Source organism: Cupressus sempervirens, chromosome 4 (assembly GCF_028749045.1).
Source record: "Cupressus sempervirens isolate cs-2001-9-10 chromosome 4, ASM2874904v1, whole genome shotgun sequence".
Lineage (NCBI taxonomy): Eukaryota > Viridiplantae > Streptophyta > Pinopsida > Cupressales > Cupressaceae > Cupressus > Cupressus sempervirens.
This window is the reverse complement of record NC_143121.1, coordinates 485,113,151-485,131,649: the sequence shown is the minus strand read 5'-3', so window position 1 is coordinate 485,131,649 and position 18,499 is coordinate 485,113,151. Positions and strand designations below refer to the sequence as shown.

The 18,499-nt window shown below is 38.9% G+C and overlaps 1 protein-coding gene and 1 long non-coding RNA gene across 5 annotated transcripts in view; one reads left to right on the top strand and one right to left on the bottom strand.

Moving 5' to 3' along the window:
- The window catches only part of LOC149562071 (Leucine-rich repeat protein kinase family protein), a 127,940-nt gene that overhangs the window by 45,065 nt on the left and 64,376 nt on the right, over positions 1-18,499 (bottom strand). The gene's annotated exons all lie outside the window — the stretch shown is intronic.
- The window catches only part of LOC149562072 (uncharacterized), a 126,918-nt gene that overhangs the window by 44,605 nt on the left and 63,814 nt on the right, over positions 1-18,499 (top strand). The gene's annotated exons all lie outside the window — the stretch shown is intronic.

Here is an 18,499-nt window from a genome sequence, read left to right as displayed (position 1 = left end):
AAGACAATTAATTACATCCATGTTTAGATACTAAGAAGAGGGATGTGTCCCTAGTGTAGTGGTCGTCCGTGGCTTGAGCTCGTTCAGCTTTGTTTGTAGCTTGTACACTTGCTCCTTCTAAACTTTCAATTATGCCTTAGCCTCCATCTGAAGCTCCAAAGCTGATTGCATCATCCCAACAATCTCTCCCATCTCTCTCTTTCTCATCTGCCACCCGCTCCTCCATTGCTAACTATTCTTTTTTTGCTACCACCTTGTGTAGCTGACTCTGTCTGTCTAACAAGGCTGCCCTCTCGGATTCCTAGGCTACCCTCTCCGCGGCTAGCCTGGTAGTTGACTCCTCCCGAGTCCTCTTTGTTGCTACCTGATTTGCCTAGCTCCTCTTGTAATGAACCCTTGTCTGGATCTGTATTCAAGAAGTAGAACCCTGCATCAGATCGTTAGTATAAATAAGAAAAATAAAGAATGTATGAAATTCATATTGAACATGAAAGTAATAATATGTAGATTACCCTGTATAACCCATTACTAGTCCTTTGGAAGAGACTCCCTTCGAATCACTCAACCCTCCAATGGGAATTGTTTCCCGATTAAGTAATCGTCATAAAGGAGTATCTAACTAAGGCCTCTTTAGATCTCTAGTTAATCACTTGGTAAAGATCCGTCCTTTACCAAGGCCCTTTGACATATGCATACATTTGATCCTTACAATATATATTGTCTCTTGTTTGTAGTTTCTCTCTAAAGAAACTAGACTTCTATTCAAAGGTTTTCAATCATTTTAGTTGAATATTTTGTTCTGGATCTCTCTAAAAAAACCAGATATTCAAAATTCTTCTTCAAATCCCCAACATCTTAATCGAATGTTTAATCCTAAGTTTCTAAAGAAACCAAACATTCAGATGTTTCCTTAATATGATATACCTCTGTTTTAGTTGTTCGAGATGGTTGCAATGTTAAGATTTTTGGTGATATATTATCTTATCTTCCTTTCTTCCTGTACGACGACCATCGTTCGGTGTGAGCAGATACTCCTAGGTCTTGGTGAATGTTATTTGTTGGCGATATGGTAACTTCTTCTATATGTAATTTTGCGCCGACTCCCTAGGACTAGTATGTATGTCGTGATTGAGAAACTCCCCACGGACGAGTGTGGGCTTCCTCCTACGGGCAATACTCTGAGTTTCCTTCTGTCTCTGCATAATGTGTAGGATCTTTGGTGCTGCGAAAATATCCTTCAACACTATTGTTCTTGCATAATTCTGGTTCAAACTCTTACATCTGTGTCTGCTGGTGTCTTCTCTTGATTCCCGTGTCCCTCCCCCCTTCTTCATCTTCCCACTTTCGACGTGTGATAAATATATGACTGCTCTAAATCGCAAGTCATGTCCCTTGGAATCGATTTGTATTTAGAAATACTAATTCACTTGTTTATATTTATCAATGTTTTAAGTCCGTATTTTATTTTATTTGTTAATCAAAATTTAATTATTTATTTTCCTTTTGTAATATGAATTATAATATTATGTGTTTTCTTATTCAAACAATTATCACAAAATATGTCTTATTTTATTATTCTATTACTTCTTTATAAATGATAATTATTACAAAAATATGAATTTTTATGTAGGAAATTACACGGGCTATCACAGACCCTCCATCTAAATTTTGCTTGTCCTCAAGCAACTTGAGTGTTTCTTCTTTTTCCCAAGTGGCATCTTCAATGGACAATCCTTTCCATTTAATTAAGAATTCTTTCACGGTTCTATTTCTCAGCGCCTTTTCTCTGATATCTAGAATTATTTCCAGCTCCAACCAGAGTTGTCCTTAGTCATCTAGAGCGGGAAGTTCTACATAGGGTATTATCTGTTGGCCCAAAACCTTCTTGAGTTTGGATACATGGAACACATTGTAAATTTGACTGTAGCTAGGTAACTCCAATATTTCGCTACTTCCCCAACTCTTTTAATTACTTTGTATGGTCCATAGAATCGAGGTTTGAGCTTCTCAGTTCCATTCTTCTTAATAGACGATTGTTTATAGGGTTGTAGTCATAGGTACACTAGATCCCCTCCCTGGAATGAGCCCAGACTCTTTCTTATCTATATATAGTTTTTGTTGATTTTGGGCAATATGTAAATTATCCTTCAGTTCCTTAAGGATATCGATATTTCTTTTAATGGATTCTTGTGCACTAGGTACTCTACTTTTAGTAATGGTTAGGCTTCCAAATGTTGCTGCTTCATATCCATACAATGCTTTGAAGGGACACATCCTTGTGGACATATGATATGTTGTATTATAGCAATACTCGCCCAAATGTAGCCACTTGATCTAGGCCGTTTGCTGTTCTGTGACATAATTTCTTAGATACTCCTCTATCCACTTGTTTACGATCTCAATTTGACCATCAGTTTGGTGGTGATAGCTGGTGATAGGAGTGAGTGAAGTCCTAGCTAGTCTAAATAATTCTTGGCAAAATTTACTGAGGAACTTGCTGTCTCTATCACTTACAATGTTCTGGGTTAATCCCTGGAGACAAAAAATTTCCTTAAAGAATACTTCTACGATTTGAGGTGCTTTATATTTCGCAGAGACGGGGAAGAAGTGTGCAAATTTTGTGAGTTTGTCTACCACTATGTAGATACTATCTCTTTTGTGAATCTTTGGTAACCCTGTTATGAAATCCATAGATATACTTTCCCATTTTTTATTTGGAATAGGTAGTGGTTGCAACAGCCTTGCAAAGTGTGATTGCTCTGCTTTGTTTTGTTGATAGATTCTACATTCTTGTACATATTTTTGTATGTCTCCTTTTAATCCTTTCCAAGAGTATTTTTCCCTTATCTGTTTATAAGTTTTGTAGTATCTAGGATGTCCTGCCAATGGATTGTCACGATATTCTTTCATAATTAGCTTTTTTACTTTAGATTTTGGAGTCAAATAGATCCTTCCTTTGTAGAAGATGAGGTCATTAGAGACCTTAAAATCTCCGTTGGATATCTTCTCTTCCATAACTTCTATTGCAATTTGATCCTTTGCATAATCTACTATTATATCCTTTCCAACCTGAAATGCAAGAAATATGGTTGATGTGGGATCTTCTGGATAAGGCGTCTGTTGCTCCATTATTCACTCCTTTAACATACTCTATGTCAAAATTGTAGGCTTGAATTTTGCTCACCCATTTCTGGTGTATATCATTTAGATCTCTTTGATTTAAGAAAAAGCATAGGCTATTATGATCTGTTTTGACTATGACTTTTCCACAAACCAAATACTATCGGAACTTTGCCAAGGCATGCATTATTGCCAACATCTCTTTATCATAAATCGAATAATGTCTTTCAACTCCGGTGAGTTTGCGGCTTTCAAAAGTTGTAAGGTGCTTCCTTTGCTTTAGTACTGCCCCTATTCCATCTCCTGAGGCATCACACTACAGTTCAAATGGTATGGAGAAATTGGGTATGGCCAATACTGGGCATGTACTCATAATGACTTTGAGTTGTTTGAAGGCTTGTTGTGCTTTGTCATTCCAAGTGAAGGCTCCTTTCTTGGTTAAGTCAGTAAGAGGGGCTGCAATTTTTGAGAATCCTTTAACAAACCTACGATAGTAACTGCATAGTCCCACAAATCCTCTGAGTTGAGTAAGAGTCTTCGGCTTTGGCCATTCCTTGATAGTTTTAATTTTCTCTTCGTCCACACTTACTCCTTCCTCACTGATTTTATGTCCAAGGTAAATTATTTCCTTCAATCCAAATTCACATTTTGAAATTTTGGCATAAAGGAATTCTCTTTCTAAAATACTAAGGACTTCCTTGATGTGTTCTAGATGTTCCTCCCATGTCTTAGTATAATTGAGAATGTCATCAAAAATATGAGAAGGAATTAGCATAGCTGCTGTCTAAAGGTATGGTTCATGCAAGATTGGAAAGTTGCTGGTGTATTTGTGAGTCCAAAGGGAAGTACAAGGAACTCAAAATGTTCGTAGTGGCATCTGAATGTTGTTTTAGGTACATCTTCTTCTTTCATTTTGATTTGATGGTATCCAGATCTTAAATCGATCTTGGAGAAATAATGCACTCCATGAAATACATCCATTAGCTCATCAATTCTAGGGTATCTATTTTTGATGGTCTTCTTATTCAATGCCTGATAATCGATGCACATCCTCAGAGTTCCGTCTTTCTTTTTTACTAATACAACAGATGATGCAAAAGGGCTGCTACTTGGTTGTATATGCTCCATTTCCAGAAGTTCCTTGATAGTTTTTTCTATTTCTTCTTTATATTTGTGGGGATGCCTATAAGGTGTAATGATTACTGGTTTTGCTCCTTCTAATTCAATGGTGCATTCAAAACCTCTCTTAGGGGGAAGTCCAGGGGGTATATCCCCAAAAACCTTTTTTATATTTTTCAAGAATAGGTTGAATTTCTAGATGGAATTTTTTTTTCTTTAGTGGGGTTATTGTCCAAGATCATACATTGAGATATCATTTCTCCTTGATCATGTTTTAAGATTTTCTCCATTTTATTACAAGATACTACCCTTGTTGATCCATTGGTCATGCCTCTTAGTGTTATGTCTTTCCCCTCATGTTTGAAGCATATTTCCAGATTTGGCCCATCCATGATGAAACGTCCTAGCTAGGAGTTGATCCAGGGCATTCCTAGGATGATATCATTTTGTATGTTTGCTACATAAAGGTTCCTTTTAATTACATATCCATTTGTGGTGATTTCCACTTGTGTAACCATCTTTTTGCAATGATCTAATGTGTCATTAGCCAACTTGACTCTAAAAATTTCAAAGTCTTGAGTTTTTAACCTTCTTTTTTTAACCAAGTGTTTACTGATAAAATCGTGAGAAGCCCCTGTATCCACTAGCGCAATCACCTTTTGTCTCTTAAGCACACCTTTGATTTGGAAAGGTCTATTCTCATCTTGAGATATGACTGCCAAGGTTCCTTGTTCTAATTCCTCTATTTTGATTATGTTATTTGTTTCTTCAATTTGATTTAGTTGTCCTCTTTTACATCGGTGTCCCCGTCCCCAAGGTTCCCTACATTTAAAGTGCAATATTTTTTGAATTAGTTCTTCTTGTTGAGGGCATTTGTATCCAAAGCTCCAAGGCTCGTGGCATTAGCAAAATGGTTTATCTTGGTTTTCCTTGCTGATTCCTTCACTTCGGGGGAAAGTTTTGGAGGGAAAATTCTGGAACCTCTCATTATTAGATTCAACCATTTTGGTTTTCCTTATGGCTTCTTTCAAATTTTGTGGTTCACTGGGTTTTACCAAAGTCTTTGTAGATTCTTTTAGACCTTCTAGAAACATCCGAGTGAGCCTCTTTTGGGATAGATCAAGGACCATGACTAAAATTTCTTGAAATTTCTTTATATACTCTTGTAGGGCTCCTATTTGCTTAAGATGTGTCAACTCTTGGAAGTACCATTCGGTATCTTTCTCATCAAATCGGTTTATGAGTTTTTGGGAGAACTCTTTGTAAGTTTTCACATCTTTATGACCTAGTGAGATACGTCCTTGTGTCCACCAATCATGTACTGCTCCTCCCAAAAGGATTATGGAAAATTGGAGTGCTTCTTCCTCTATCATAGGATTTAGGATGAAGAATGTATTAAGTTTTTCTAACCACTGATGAGCTGACATTTCCCCTGATCCATTAATGGTTGGAATTGTGACCTTACTTTGTGTTTAAGTTCTTCATTTATGTATCCTCTAGGTATTTCTCTTCTTTTATCTACACAAAATTCCCTAAACGAGACTACTTCTCGAATGTGAGGTTCCAGGGCTGCATATATTCTTGCAATATCTTCTGTACTGGTTAAGGGCTGCTCTACCCCTTCCTCTTCTCTTGGGTTTGTTCTTCTAGGTAGAAATGTTGGTTGGGGCAGACTTGAACTTGAAGTTATATTATTATTTTTTGAATGGATTGAACTAGTTTCTCTCCCCACGTTTGGTTGATTTCTTAAATTATTAATTGAATTTCCCTTGTTCTGTAAAGCTTTTAGGAGAGCTTGGTTTGATTTCTCCATTTGGTTTAATAGAGTTTGATTGGTTTGGTTGGTTTGCTCCATATATGGCCTTACTTCGTTTGCTAAATCGTTCATTGTTGTCTTTGTTCTTCTCTCGTAAGTTTGCATAAGCTTTTATCCACAAGGTGGCAGGATTATGCTCTGATACCATTGTAATGAACTCTTGTCTGGATCAGTATTTAAGAAGTAGAACCTTGCATCAGATCGTTAGTATAAATAAGAAAAATAAAGAATGTATGAAATTCATATTGAACATGAAAGTTATAATATGTAGACTAGCCCGTATAACCCATCACTAATCCTTTGGAAGAGACTCCCTTTGAATCACTCAACCCTCTAATGGGAATTGTTTCCCGATTAAGTAATTGTCATAAAGGAGTTTGTTCATTGTTGTCTTTGTTCTTCTCTCGTAAGTTTGCATAAGCTTTTATCCACAAGGTGGCAGGATTATGCTCTGATACCACTGTAATGAACTCTTGTCTACATCTGTATTTAAGAAGTAGAACCTTGCATCAGATCGTTAGTATAAATAAGAAAAATAAAGAATTTATGAAATTCATAGTGAACATGAAAGTTATAATATGTAGACTAGCCCGTATAACCCATCACTAATCCTTTGGAAGAGACTCCCTTCGAATCACTCAACCCTCCAATGGGAATTGTTTCCCGATTAAGTAATCGTCATAAAGGAAAATCTAACTAAGGCATCTTGGGATCTTTGGTTAATCACTTAGTAAAGATCCCTCCTTTACCAAGGCCTTCTGACATATGCATACGTTTTATCCTTACAATATATATTGTCTCTTGTTTGTAGTTTCTCTCTAAAGAAACTAGACTTCTATTCAAAGGTTTTCAATCATTTTAGTTGAATATTTTATTCTGGATTTCTCTCTAAAGAAACCAGATATTCAAAATTCTTGTTCAAATCCCTGACATCTTAATCAAATGTTTAATCCTGAGTTTCTCTCTAAAGAAACCAAACATTCAGATGTTTCCTTAATATGATATACCTCTGTTTTAGTTGTCTGGGTCGGTTGCAACGTTAAGGTTTTTGGTGACATATTATCTTATCTGCCTTTCTTCTTGTACAACGACCACCATTGGGTGTGAGCAGACACTCCTAGGTCCTGGTGATGTTATTTGTTGCCAATATGGTAACTTCTTCTATATATAATTTTGGTACTGACTCCCTTGCTCGGACTAGTATGTATGTCGTGATTGAGAAACTCCCCACGGACGAGTGCGGGCTTCCTCCTGCGGGCAATACTCTAAGTTTCCTTCTGTCTCTACGTAATGTGTAGGGTCTTCGGTGCTGCTAAAATATCCTTCAACACTGTTGTTCTTGCTTAATTCCGGTTCGAACTCTTACGTCTATGTCTGCTGGTGTCTTCTCTTGATTCTTGTGTCTCTCCCCCCTTTCTTCATCTTCCCACTTTCAATGTGATAAATATAACTACTCTAAATCGCAAGTCGTGTCCCTTGGAATCGATTTGCATTTAGAAATACTAATTCGCTTGTTTATATTTATCAATATTTTAAGTTTGTATTTTATTTTATTTATTCATCAAAATTAATTATTTATTTTCCTTTTGTAATATGAATTATAATATTATTTGTGTTTTCTTATTCAAACAATTATCACAAAATATGTCTTATTTTATTATTCTATTACTTCTTCATAAATAATAATTATTACAAAAATATGAATTTTTGTGTACGAAATTACACGAGCTATCACACCTTCGAAGGGTGTAATATGCATCCTTGTATATCTAGACTATCTCGAGTCAAAACCTCTACTCGACTCTCCATACCCGAACCTCTCGTAGTGGCCCAATCTTGGTGCATATCTGCAGTCTTCACACTTGGCCATCCCCGTTCCTCAAAACAAACTGTAAAGGCCATCGAGTATTCTAATTTCATGAAGGATACCACTCTCCAACTCCTTTACTACTGACTCCAATGCTTGTATCTCTATAGAGGCCACTACTTGGCGAGCCTGAGTCGCTAGAGCCGCTATATCAGCGAAGAATGCCTCTGTTGTCACCATTTTTGGCGCTACTGGAGGCTATTGTTGCACACTTACATAGCCCTCTCTACTGCTTCCGCCATCCGCTCAACAACACTATGTGGTAGTCCATTATTTTGTGTCGGCTCCTCCACCTGTGCCTATAAAAGGTCTTCCTTTGGAACTACTTTTCGTGTAGGTGTGTGCAGGTATGTCACTCGAGGCACTGGGGTACGGTGGAACCTTGTACTCAAGTGCGTGCTCAATTTTTGGGTTCTGCTCTCTCTATCTGGCTTAGGCAATGCTAACAATGTCATATCCACCATAACCACTGCATCTGAACCCACTACATTTAAATGAACACCCGACACCCTCACACCCTTTGCCTGTCAGTATCTCCATTACTTCTTCCTTAATGTTCATCTTTGCATTAGGTACAAGTACCTCAGCCCCAGCCTCTAGTAAAACCTCGCGAGTAGGCTCCATTGTTACCTCCAGAATGACTATCTCTGTTGGTGGCGGATGTGCCTCTGCTAATTCCTCGAGAATAGCTCGTGTCTTCGCTGCAGGCTAAATCGCAATTGAAGCTGGAGTCATCACTACTAGTTGCCTAAATTGACCAACCCCGGGATGCCATGTATACCTACAGGAGCCAAGTGTATCATCGCTAAAAGTGCAGGCCATGGGAATCTCAATGGTGAAGTTGTAATTAATTCTACCTCCTCGTCCTATTCCTCCTTGTCAGTCCCACTTTCGTTAGAAGAAGTCCCCTCACGACCACTATCAGTATTTTTGTCATCTGGTCTCGGTCATTTTTGTTCGATCGTAGTCCTGGTGCCAAATGTATCAAGATGTCTCCACTACATGATTGGGGGTTCGCCTGGCGCGAGTGGTCCTGGTTTGGCCACTAGTGTATCATTGGGGATCATCTGTGTTGTTGCCTCCAAGAATAGCCCGATGGTATAATGCGGCATGTACAATGTCTTGTGTTGTAATGTCATAAATTCATACATCCATTCTGCCAACAATGTAGCCTAGTCGTACACTCTTCCATGTAGAATCCTGTTCATCATCACCACCTATGGGAATGAAATGTCTGAGGCGTAGCTAGAGCCTATGAGGTGACTCTCCACAACGTCCATAATACAATGCTAATGACCTTCTTGTATGTTGGATTTCTTCAATCCTCTACCCCTCGACGTGTCTGTAAGAGCTTCTTGCTCCACCTGGTTCAGATCCCCACATACTAGCTATATCAATTGTGTCTTTACCTCCTGACTCAACTTTTTTGGTTTGCTATCTATTTTCCTTCCCCCTTGTGCATGACTAGGTATCCCGAATACCTGTGTGAAGTCTGCCAATTTGAATAATATCACCAAGTTGCAATCAAGGTAAGCAAACATACTAGTTTGAAAGAACCTATCATATGTTTCTATCATTAGGCGTAAAAACCTTTCATAATCTTTGATACAGAACATAGGAATTTGTATTACCCATTCAACCTTGTGCCTTTCAAATGCTGACCTTCACTGGATGGTTATCAAGTGTCTCTTGACACCACTTCCTGCATTCTGCTTCATTCAATCCTTCAAATGCAACATTCTGCATTGTGGGATTATTTGTCACAGCGAATTGTGTCAGTTGCTTCACTTTCTTTTTGCTTGGTCCTGTACTTGTTCCTCCTGCTACACGGACTTCGGATGGCAATGTCTTTACATTCCTATTCATGGTTGCAATTGTCGTTGAATCTTCATCCAATTTCTTTTTCCAAGGCTCTCTTGCTGGTTGAATGTATAACTGTCACCCTTTTTTCGTTTTGCTCGAATAAAAAACAAAAACCCGTTAGGTCAGTTACCTCCCTCCATACAATGTTATTTCAAAGTTGCTTCTCCTGTCTTTGGCATTCGTATGGATCTGCACAATTCCTTTACTCTAAGTTTGCCTTTGCTCTACTGTTGTACGACTGCATTCTTTTGTCTACTGTGGCCGTACGGATGAAATATTGCTCTCCAAGGTTTTTATGGTTGCTCTTCAGTTTGCTTCTATTGGAGTTTGTAACTTTAGACTTATTATATTTGTAAACCTTTATTGCAAGGACGTATGGCTATACGGTATTTCTTTCTCCCACGTGAGGAGTCTGTATGCCACAACTTTTTAGAACCTACTTGCCTTGTACGGCTGTATTGCTCCTTAGTATGCCATATCATATCATTTTTCCTTTCGTATCGACCGTATGGGTTTTCCCTATCTCCTGCGATCTTTTTCCTAGCCGTACGGTGTCCTCCCTAGGCCGTACAGTGTTCTGTTCCTTGCTTCATCGCCTTCCTTTCTGCTTGCCTGTCGTATGGTTCAATTTGCTAGTTGTTTGCTATCCATACAGTGGTGCTCAAAATTTATCCCTCTTTGTGCTGTACAGTCATACAAGACACCTTACTTTTCTTCTAATTGCTCCTCCGTAATGCCGTACGATACTTTCTCCTTCGGCCCTTTACTTTCCTTCTTGCTGTACAGAAGGTCGTAAAGTATCTTTACAATGCTTTCCTTGTCAATGTCATACGGTGCTTAAGCGCGTCTTCTCCTGTCGTCCACTGTGCTCCAAATGTCATATGGTGTTTCCAGTCAATCCTTTATGTGCTAAAAAGACCGTATGGTATTTTTCTATTGTTTTCATTTACTATTATTGTCTTTGTTCGTGTACTTTTCTTTCTGGCCTGAACTAAAAATATATGCACTTTATTATTTACATTTACCTATCTTACACATATACATTATTATTATTTTTATCCTTCTCTTTCTGAAATCTACTGAGGCACATTTCTTTCATGGTAGATTTTCAACTTCGACCCGTTACTGCATCAGCTACTTCCTTTCCGTCAACGTCCATAATTTGATTGCTCCATTATCACCAACTTTATGTATCTTGTATGGTCCTACCCACTTCACTTTAAATTTTCCTAGACTGATCTCGTTTCGCCTATTATACTTTAGAACTAACTGTCCTGGTTGAAATTTATTCAATATTAAATGCTTGTCATGCCATGCCTTATGCCTGTTTTGTGTAACTTTTGTGGCCCATTGTACTTGCAATAGTCGCTCATCCAGTTTATTTAAATTGTACAACCTTTCTCTCAGACTTTCCATATCTCCCAATTTGTTCTCGATTGCGATCCTTAAATTCGATACCATGGCCTCCTACCCATACATCAACTGAAACGGATGGTGTCCCGTAGTTACTTTATATGTAGTGCGGTACGCCCATAATGTCGATGGTAGTTTTTCTTTCCAATCTTCTCCCTCGACTACACAAGATTTATAAATCACCCTACCAAGATTTTGTTCGTAGCTTCTGCTTGTTCGTTGGCTCTTGGATAGTATGAGCTCAACAATGAATGATAAATTTTGAACTCAGTAGTGAGTAGTCGAATGACGTGATTGACAAAGTGTCCTCCCCGGTCGCTTGTCAACTGCAACGGAATCTCGTACTTGGTGATGATTTGCTCATAACTAAATTTAGCTGTGCTCACTGTAGAGTTGTCTAGTAGTGCGTGTGCCTCCACCCACTTGGTCAAGTATTTCGTTGCCACTACGATGTACATGCACCTTCAAGTTTTACTTACTGTAAGGGGTCCGACAAAGTCCAATCCCCATCTTTCAAAAAAGCTCCTACGTGTGCGAAGGATTCAGAGGCATGAAGTCCCTCTTCAGTGGTTTTCCCACTCTCTAACATGTGTCGCATGCAACAACCCACTCCTTGGCGTCGTTGTGTACGGTTGGCCACCATAACCCTTTTAGAAGTATCTTCCGTGCAGTTGTGTCTAGACCCATGTGTCCTCCTGTTGGTCCCTCATACGCTTCCTTTAACACCTTCGGAATTTATTCCTCCAGGATGTACCATCGTAGAATCTGATCGGGTCCCATTTTGTATAGTAACCCATCGATCAACTAAAACATTTAGCACCTTAGCACCAGTTTCCTTCTCTCGTTTGGCGGCATCTCCCCAAGAAATTGGCCCGCTGAAAGGTATTCCCCGATACATGTATACCAAGATGGTAGTACGGTAATCTGAAATAGCTACGCATTAGGAAAATCATCATTGACCCCCTCCGGTGGCTCTCCTGATTTTATCCTCAACAAGTGATCCACACTTACATGACTCTTTCCTGGCCGTACCACAATCTTGAATGTAAACTCCTGCAATAATAATAAACATCAACTTGTCCTTCCCTGTATGATCGGCTTGTTTACGAGATATAGCAGTGCTTAATGATCTACATAGAATATAAATGGCATCAACAATAAATAATGTCTAAATTTTTGTATTGCATACACCATTCCCAATGCCTCTTGCTCCGTTGTACTATAATTTTTCTTTGCTTTAGATAATAGTCTACTTGCAAAATATACCAGATGGGCCAATTTGTGGTCACCTGTCTATGCTAGTGTTGCTCTAATCGCGTAATTCGATGCATCAACATGAACATGAAACTCCTTATCCCAGTTCGAATAAGCCAAGATCGGTGTTGTGGCCAACCTCGTTTTCAGTCCATCGAAAGCTTCATTCTACTCCGCTTCCCATTTATAAGGTTCGCCTTTGCAGGTTAGCTTGTCCAGCGGGTAACATATTTTCGCAAAGTTCTTGATGTAGTCGGAATAAAGTAATTATTATGTTTAGTACTTCTTAAAGCTAGTCGGGTTGGGTAGTAAGGTGGTGAGGAAATGCGTCGGTTGGTTTTCAACAAACCAACCCTTCTATAAATATTTGAAACATTGGTATTGTACTGATGTTGGTTTTTGGTATTAATAAAGAAATCATTTCCTTGCCTACTAGTATTGTGGTATGAATGGTATGTTTTAGGTTTTACTTCATATATATCAATTGGATTATTTTGTATATCTGTGAAATTGTGTGATATTCCAATCTACACTTGATAAACCTCCGATAGTATCCAATGTGTCCAAGGAATGATTTTACTTCTGATACATCTGTCGACGGTGGCATATCCGAAATTATGCAAACTTTGTCAGGATCCATCTTCAACCCTACTTTGCAAACTATGTGTCCTAATAGCTCCCCTATCGTACCATGAACCTGCACTTCTTCAGATTTAGTGCTAGTCTCGTTCGTCTGCATCTCTCCATGCATTCTCCGAGTGCTATTATATGTTTATCCTCTGTGCTAAAAATTGACCAATCATCTAGAAATGCTTTAAAGTTTCCGACAGACATTTTATCAAATATGTGTAGGATAATTCTCTAGAACGTTGTCGAAGCATTACATAGTCCGAACGACATCCTATTGTAGGCATATACTTTATCTTCAACTATGAATGTTGTTTTCAACCTGTCTTCTTCAGCAATGGATATAGGGTTGTATCCAGAGAACCCATCCATGAATGAATAAATCTCATGCCCCGCAACTTCTTCCAGAATGCTATAAAAAACAAATCTTTGATTGTTACTACATTTAGGCATCAAAAGTCTACGCATATTCTTATTTGTGTGGTGTCTTTTTTCAAAGATATCATAATCGGTGATACCCACTCACTCATCTGCACTCTAAAAATAATTCTTGCTTCCAACATCTGTCGATCTCATCAGTGACCCGTACAGTATAATTTTTATTCATCCAGTACGACCGCTTTTGTACGGTATTGCATCTTCTATCAACCGTATTCGGTGGACACATAACTCTAGTGGTACTCCTTTCAAATCTTTATACGTCCATGTGAAGACGTCCTTGTAGTCCATAAATATTTTGAACACTGCTACCTTTAGGATTGGATTCCAATCATCTCCCACAAGGATATTTTTCAGATTGGCTTCATCTCCTAAGTTAACTGTTTTTATAGTAGGCTCTTCATACTTTATAGGTTTGTCATCACTAAATGTATGCGCCGACATTTCATCTACATGTGCTTCTCCCTCCTTCACTTCGCTACACTTCTTCGGAAACTCGTTCCCTTCTTTTCCCTCTTTGACTCCCAACATGTTACAGCTCAGAAAGAGCTCGTAATCCTCCATTTGCCAATGGAGTAAGCCGTTCACCGAGTTTAGGTCGTCATCATTCAATCCTCCTCGTCTCAATATTCCTTCTTCGTCTGGTTCCATTCTCTTCTTTCCCTCATTGTCACCTTTGCCTTCACATGACGTTGCCCTCACCGACCATCTGTGTGTGCAAGTCAATTATAAATCTTCAGCCTCGCGTTCCATGGATAGGGTATTTCGTTTCCAATCATGTTTCACTTTTGCTTGCACCAACCAACCTTGTCCAAGGATAGCATCATACCCGTTTCTTTTTAGTGGAATGACCACGAAATCTAATAGAAATGGTTGCATTCCTATTGTTACCAGTTGCGCCATCAAGGTTCTCAACGGCTTGATTCTGTGTTAATCCACAGTAACTGAAATGTAGGTGGCCACAACGTAGGTTGTCCCAACTTTTTCCATATATCCTCTGGTAACATGTTTAAGCCCGACCCTCCGTCCACAATTGTCTCCATAAGTACAGTTCTGAGCATACCCATCTCTACTACCGTTGGATGTCTTCCTGTTGTGAGTGGCAGTTGCATCGGGTCTGTTGTAGTCGCTTTACTGCCATCCTTCCCTATCTCTTCCGTTGCTTTCGGGAGTGGTGTCATGTTCAGTATCGTTATCCCCAACTAAGGCATTGTAAGGTCATTTAATTTTATAGGAACTTCCATTTGCATTACCTTCCTTATCATGTTTTGTTCTACCAGGTTTCTCTTCGAGGTGTCGGCAATGTCTTTTGTTTGTAATTTCTCTATTTCCATTTGTTTTTCCAACTCCGTGCATGCTTGTGGCAACCTCTTCTTTTCTTCCTCTGCATCAGGGTACTTTGCCTTCTTTGCTTGCTCACGCATAATGGCTAGTGTTTCCTCATCACATGTTTCGATGCTTAACAAGTTCACCCCCTGTTTCGAGCATTTCGATTCCTTGTGATCTCCCAGACCACACCATCTACATAACAGGTGCGACGTCTCCTTCGTGGTACAATCTCTGGTGAAGTGCCCCCAGAGGTTGCATGCACGACATTGTATCATTAGCCGTTCACTTGAGTCATATTGTATTCGACTTTGGCCTCCATTCTTATTATTCTTACCACCTTGTCCACGTCAGTTATTGTTCCGGTAACCTCCTAAGTTTGCATCATTAGTTGTGTTTGTTCTTGCTCCGGCAGATACTTCCTATGTCAGTAGCACTTGCTGATGTCCCTTTCTCTTCATATTGAATGGGCATTCCTTTGTAGAATGTCCTGCAATCTAGCAGATATCGAAAAATTGTTTTTTTGAGAAGGAGCCCTTTGTGTGGCCCTCCTCCTTACAATCTGTGCACCACAATTCCCCTTCACCGAGTTAGGATTCTTTTTCAGATTTTTAAATTCCTTCATCCATAGCATATCCTTCTACAACACTCGAATTTTCTTACTTGATTCTTCGTCACTGCTGCTACTTTCGGAAGATGAATCGTCTAAGTTCGACGATTTGTGCTTCTTGCTTGTTTTTGGCTCACTCTCCAGATCCATCACTCGATTATGCGCATCTGCATACGATGCTCGAGGTGCAATCGTCATTTTCTTCTTTAGTGTCGACTGTAGCCCTTCAACAAATCATCGTTTCTTTAATCCGACATCGGTAGGTTCTCCATCTTCCCCACCAATTCTTTTAGCCTTCTTGCATATACACGAATCGTTTCATTCTTTCCCTGCTTCGTATTGAATATTTCTGCTACAATTTTGTTATCATCCCTTAGCAGTCGAAACTCTGCTATTAACTCCTTCCTAATGTCCACCCATGTAGTTAATTTTTGTGGATCGGCATCCAAGAACTAATCAATTGCTACACCCCGTAGGGTCACTGAAAACTATCGGACCCAGTCATCTTGGTCCGTTACCCTGTTTGTCGTCCATATTGTTTCACATATCTTGTAGTGTCTGATTGGATCTGCCATCTCGTCATCATTGAACTTTGGCAATTTTTCCTTTGATCATGCCATTACTACTTTCTTCTAAAGTGGTGGTGCTTACTATGCACCCACGTTGTTTTGAGTACCCACGTTGTTCCGAGCACCTGTGTTGGTCTGCACAACCGCGTTGCTTCAAACAACCGCCTTACTTCCAACAACTATGTTACCTGGTGAGAAAAGATCTTCCTCAAGTGAAGTTGTTCGATTCTCTACCTGTATCCGTTCGTTGGGTATATTGGGAATGGAGAGTTCACGCTCGTGCTGCTTTGGCACTTCGAGCCATGCGAGTTGCTTCCCTTCCGTTTGGATTCTCTACCCTCGGCATATACAAGTTAAGGAACTCCTCCCTTATCTCTTCCACCAAATTCAATTGCTGTCTAGTCTCTTCTAGCAATTCCTCGGCACTCCTTGGTCTGCTAGGTGAATGCACTCCCTCCATCTGTGCTCCTTCACCCCCTCGGTGTCTGTCAGTAATTTGCTGAAGCTTCTATCTGCGCTCCACTTATTGTGTTAAAATTAAATCTTCCTGTGTTGTGCGTATTTCATCCTTATCTTTTATCTTATTCCTATTCATGTTAAGCAGATTTGGCATTAATCTTCATAACACTTCCTTTGTTCTAGGTTTGACAAGCAATAGCGCCAAATGTTTACCGTTATGTCCTCTGCGGCAACATAGCTTTAGAAGAAGATGCGGGTGGATAATTAAAATCAAAGAGTATGATGTTGAAATTCCTATAACAAAACTAATAAGAAGTCAAGGTTAGCAAAACTATGGCAAGTACTAATTGTTGATGCATGTTTTTCGACATTCACCAACACAAAAATAAAATTCCAAGAATTCAGTAGAGTTTTGAACATTATATTGAATTTTGTATCAGCAAGTTGCATGGCGCTGTATGCAATATTCATTATAATGGAAGGTTGCAAACTATTTGTCAAAATGTCTCATTGCAATCTCTATACTTAAAGTTAAAGGTGCATTTGCAAAAGATATATATGTCTGAAACCTTTATGCAAGAAGCCTAATAACAAACCTGCTCAGATTTTCCATTTAAAGGGAAAAATGTTAAGTGTTTGACGAAATGTCAGCATGATACATACCAGTCCCAAAATATGAGAGATTTTGAGACAAAATTTGGTTAAGGACAAATAGGGACAACAAAGTCACAAGGTGTGGAATCTTGATTTAGATCAGTAGTGATCAAGGGGCGCATTTTGTAAAACACATCATTTGGTTGATGACAACGGAGTTTAAAATTATTCCCAGCCTTTTGAGTCTGTACTATGCACAAGCCAATGGTAAGGCAAAATCTACAAAGTTATCATCTCTACGATATGTAAATCCTATGTGGGTGAGGAGGAAGGTTGGGGGAAAGACTACTAATGGTACTCTGGGCATACTGCACGATATACAAAGTAACAACTGGACATACCTCCTTGAAGTTCCAACTAATGTACGAGTAGAAGGTCATGGTACTTGCAGAGTACATGGTTTGTAGTCTGCACATTGCCATTGTGAACTGTCTTGGTGATGTTGAAAACTTGAACGAATGCCTTCTTAACCTTAATAAATTGGACGTATGGAGAATAACGGTATAGTGGGCCACAAAATTTATGCAATGTCAGTGCAAGTTATAGCACAACAAACACCTCTGTTGAATAAACTTCCGATCGTGACATTTGATTTTAAAGTATAACAATTGTAATGAGATTGAACCTAAGAAATTTGTGATGAACCCTGCTAGTTCAACCTGTGATTTTGATTTTTCGTGCAATGTTTTGTAATTTTGTGTTTTTGAAATATATGTTTATTTTTCATTTCTTGAAAGAATAATTTACGATAAAATATGATGCTTGCAAAAGGGAATTTGAAACTAATTACTCAAAGCATTAACTGTGAATGCTTTTCTTATTAAATGAAATCATATGCAATGCAAGAGGAAACTATTTATTAAATAGTGAAACCAAATTGCAACTGATAAGAACCTGGCATCCAATCACACCACTCTGATATTGATAGGAAACCCCCTCAAATCTATTTGCAATGTTTAATTATAGTTGGGCATCCAATACTAGATAACAAGGAAGCAACAATTCTAGGCGATTTGGCCTAAAAAAATCAGACAACATTTCTGATGGACTCATGTGGGGCCTAGAATGTTGTACGGCTTCCCTTGAAATTGTTATTTTCAGTCACAAAAAAGCTGCAATTTGCTGCTACAGTTCTGCCTTGACAAATCTTTGCACTCACACCCTTAATCATTCACTGTTGTCGGTAAATTCTATATTGTAGCCGACGGGTAGAATTGTATCCGAAAGGGCGCATGACGGTTGAGTCACCCCTTTGGGAAAGTATATGTACACCGTCTGGAAGGGACTTCGGAACATCATTGTAATTTGCAGAATCATATTGTAAGCATTGGAGTGCATATTGCGTATATGAATAAAGTATCTGT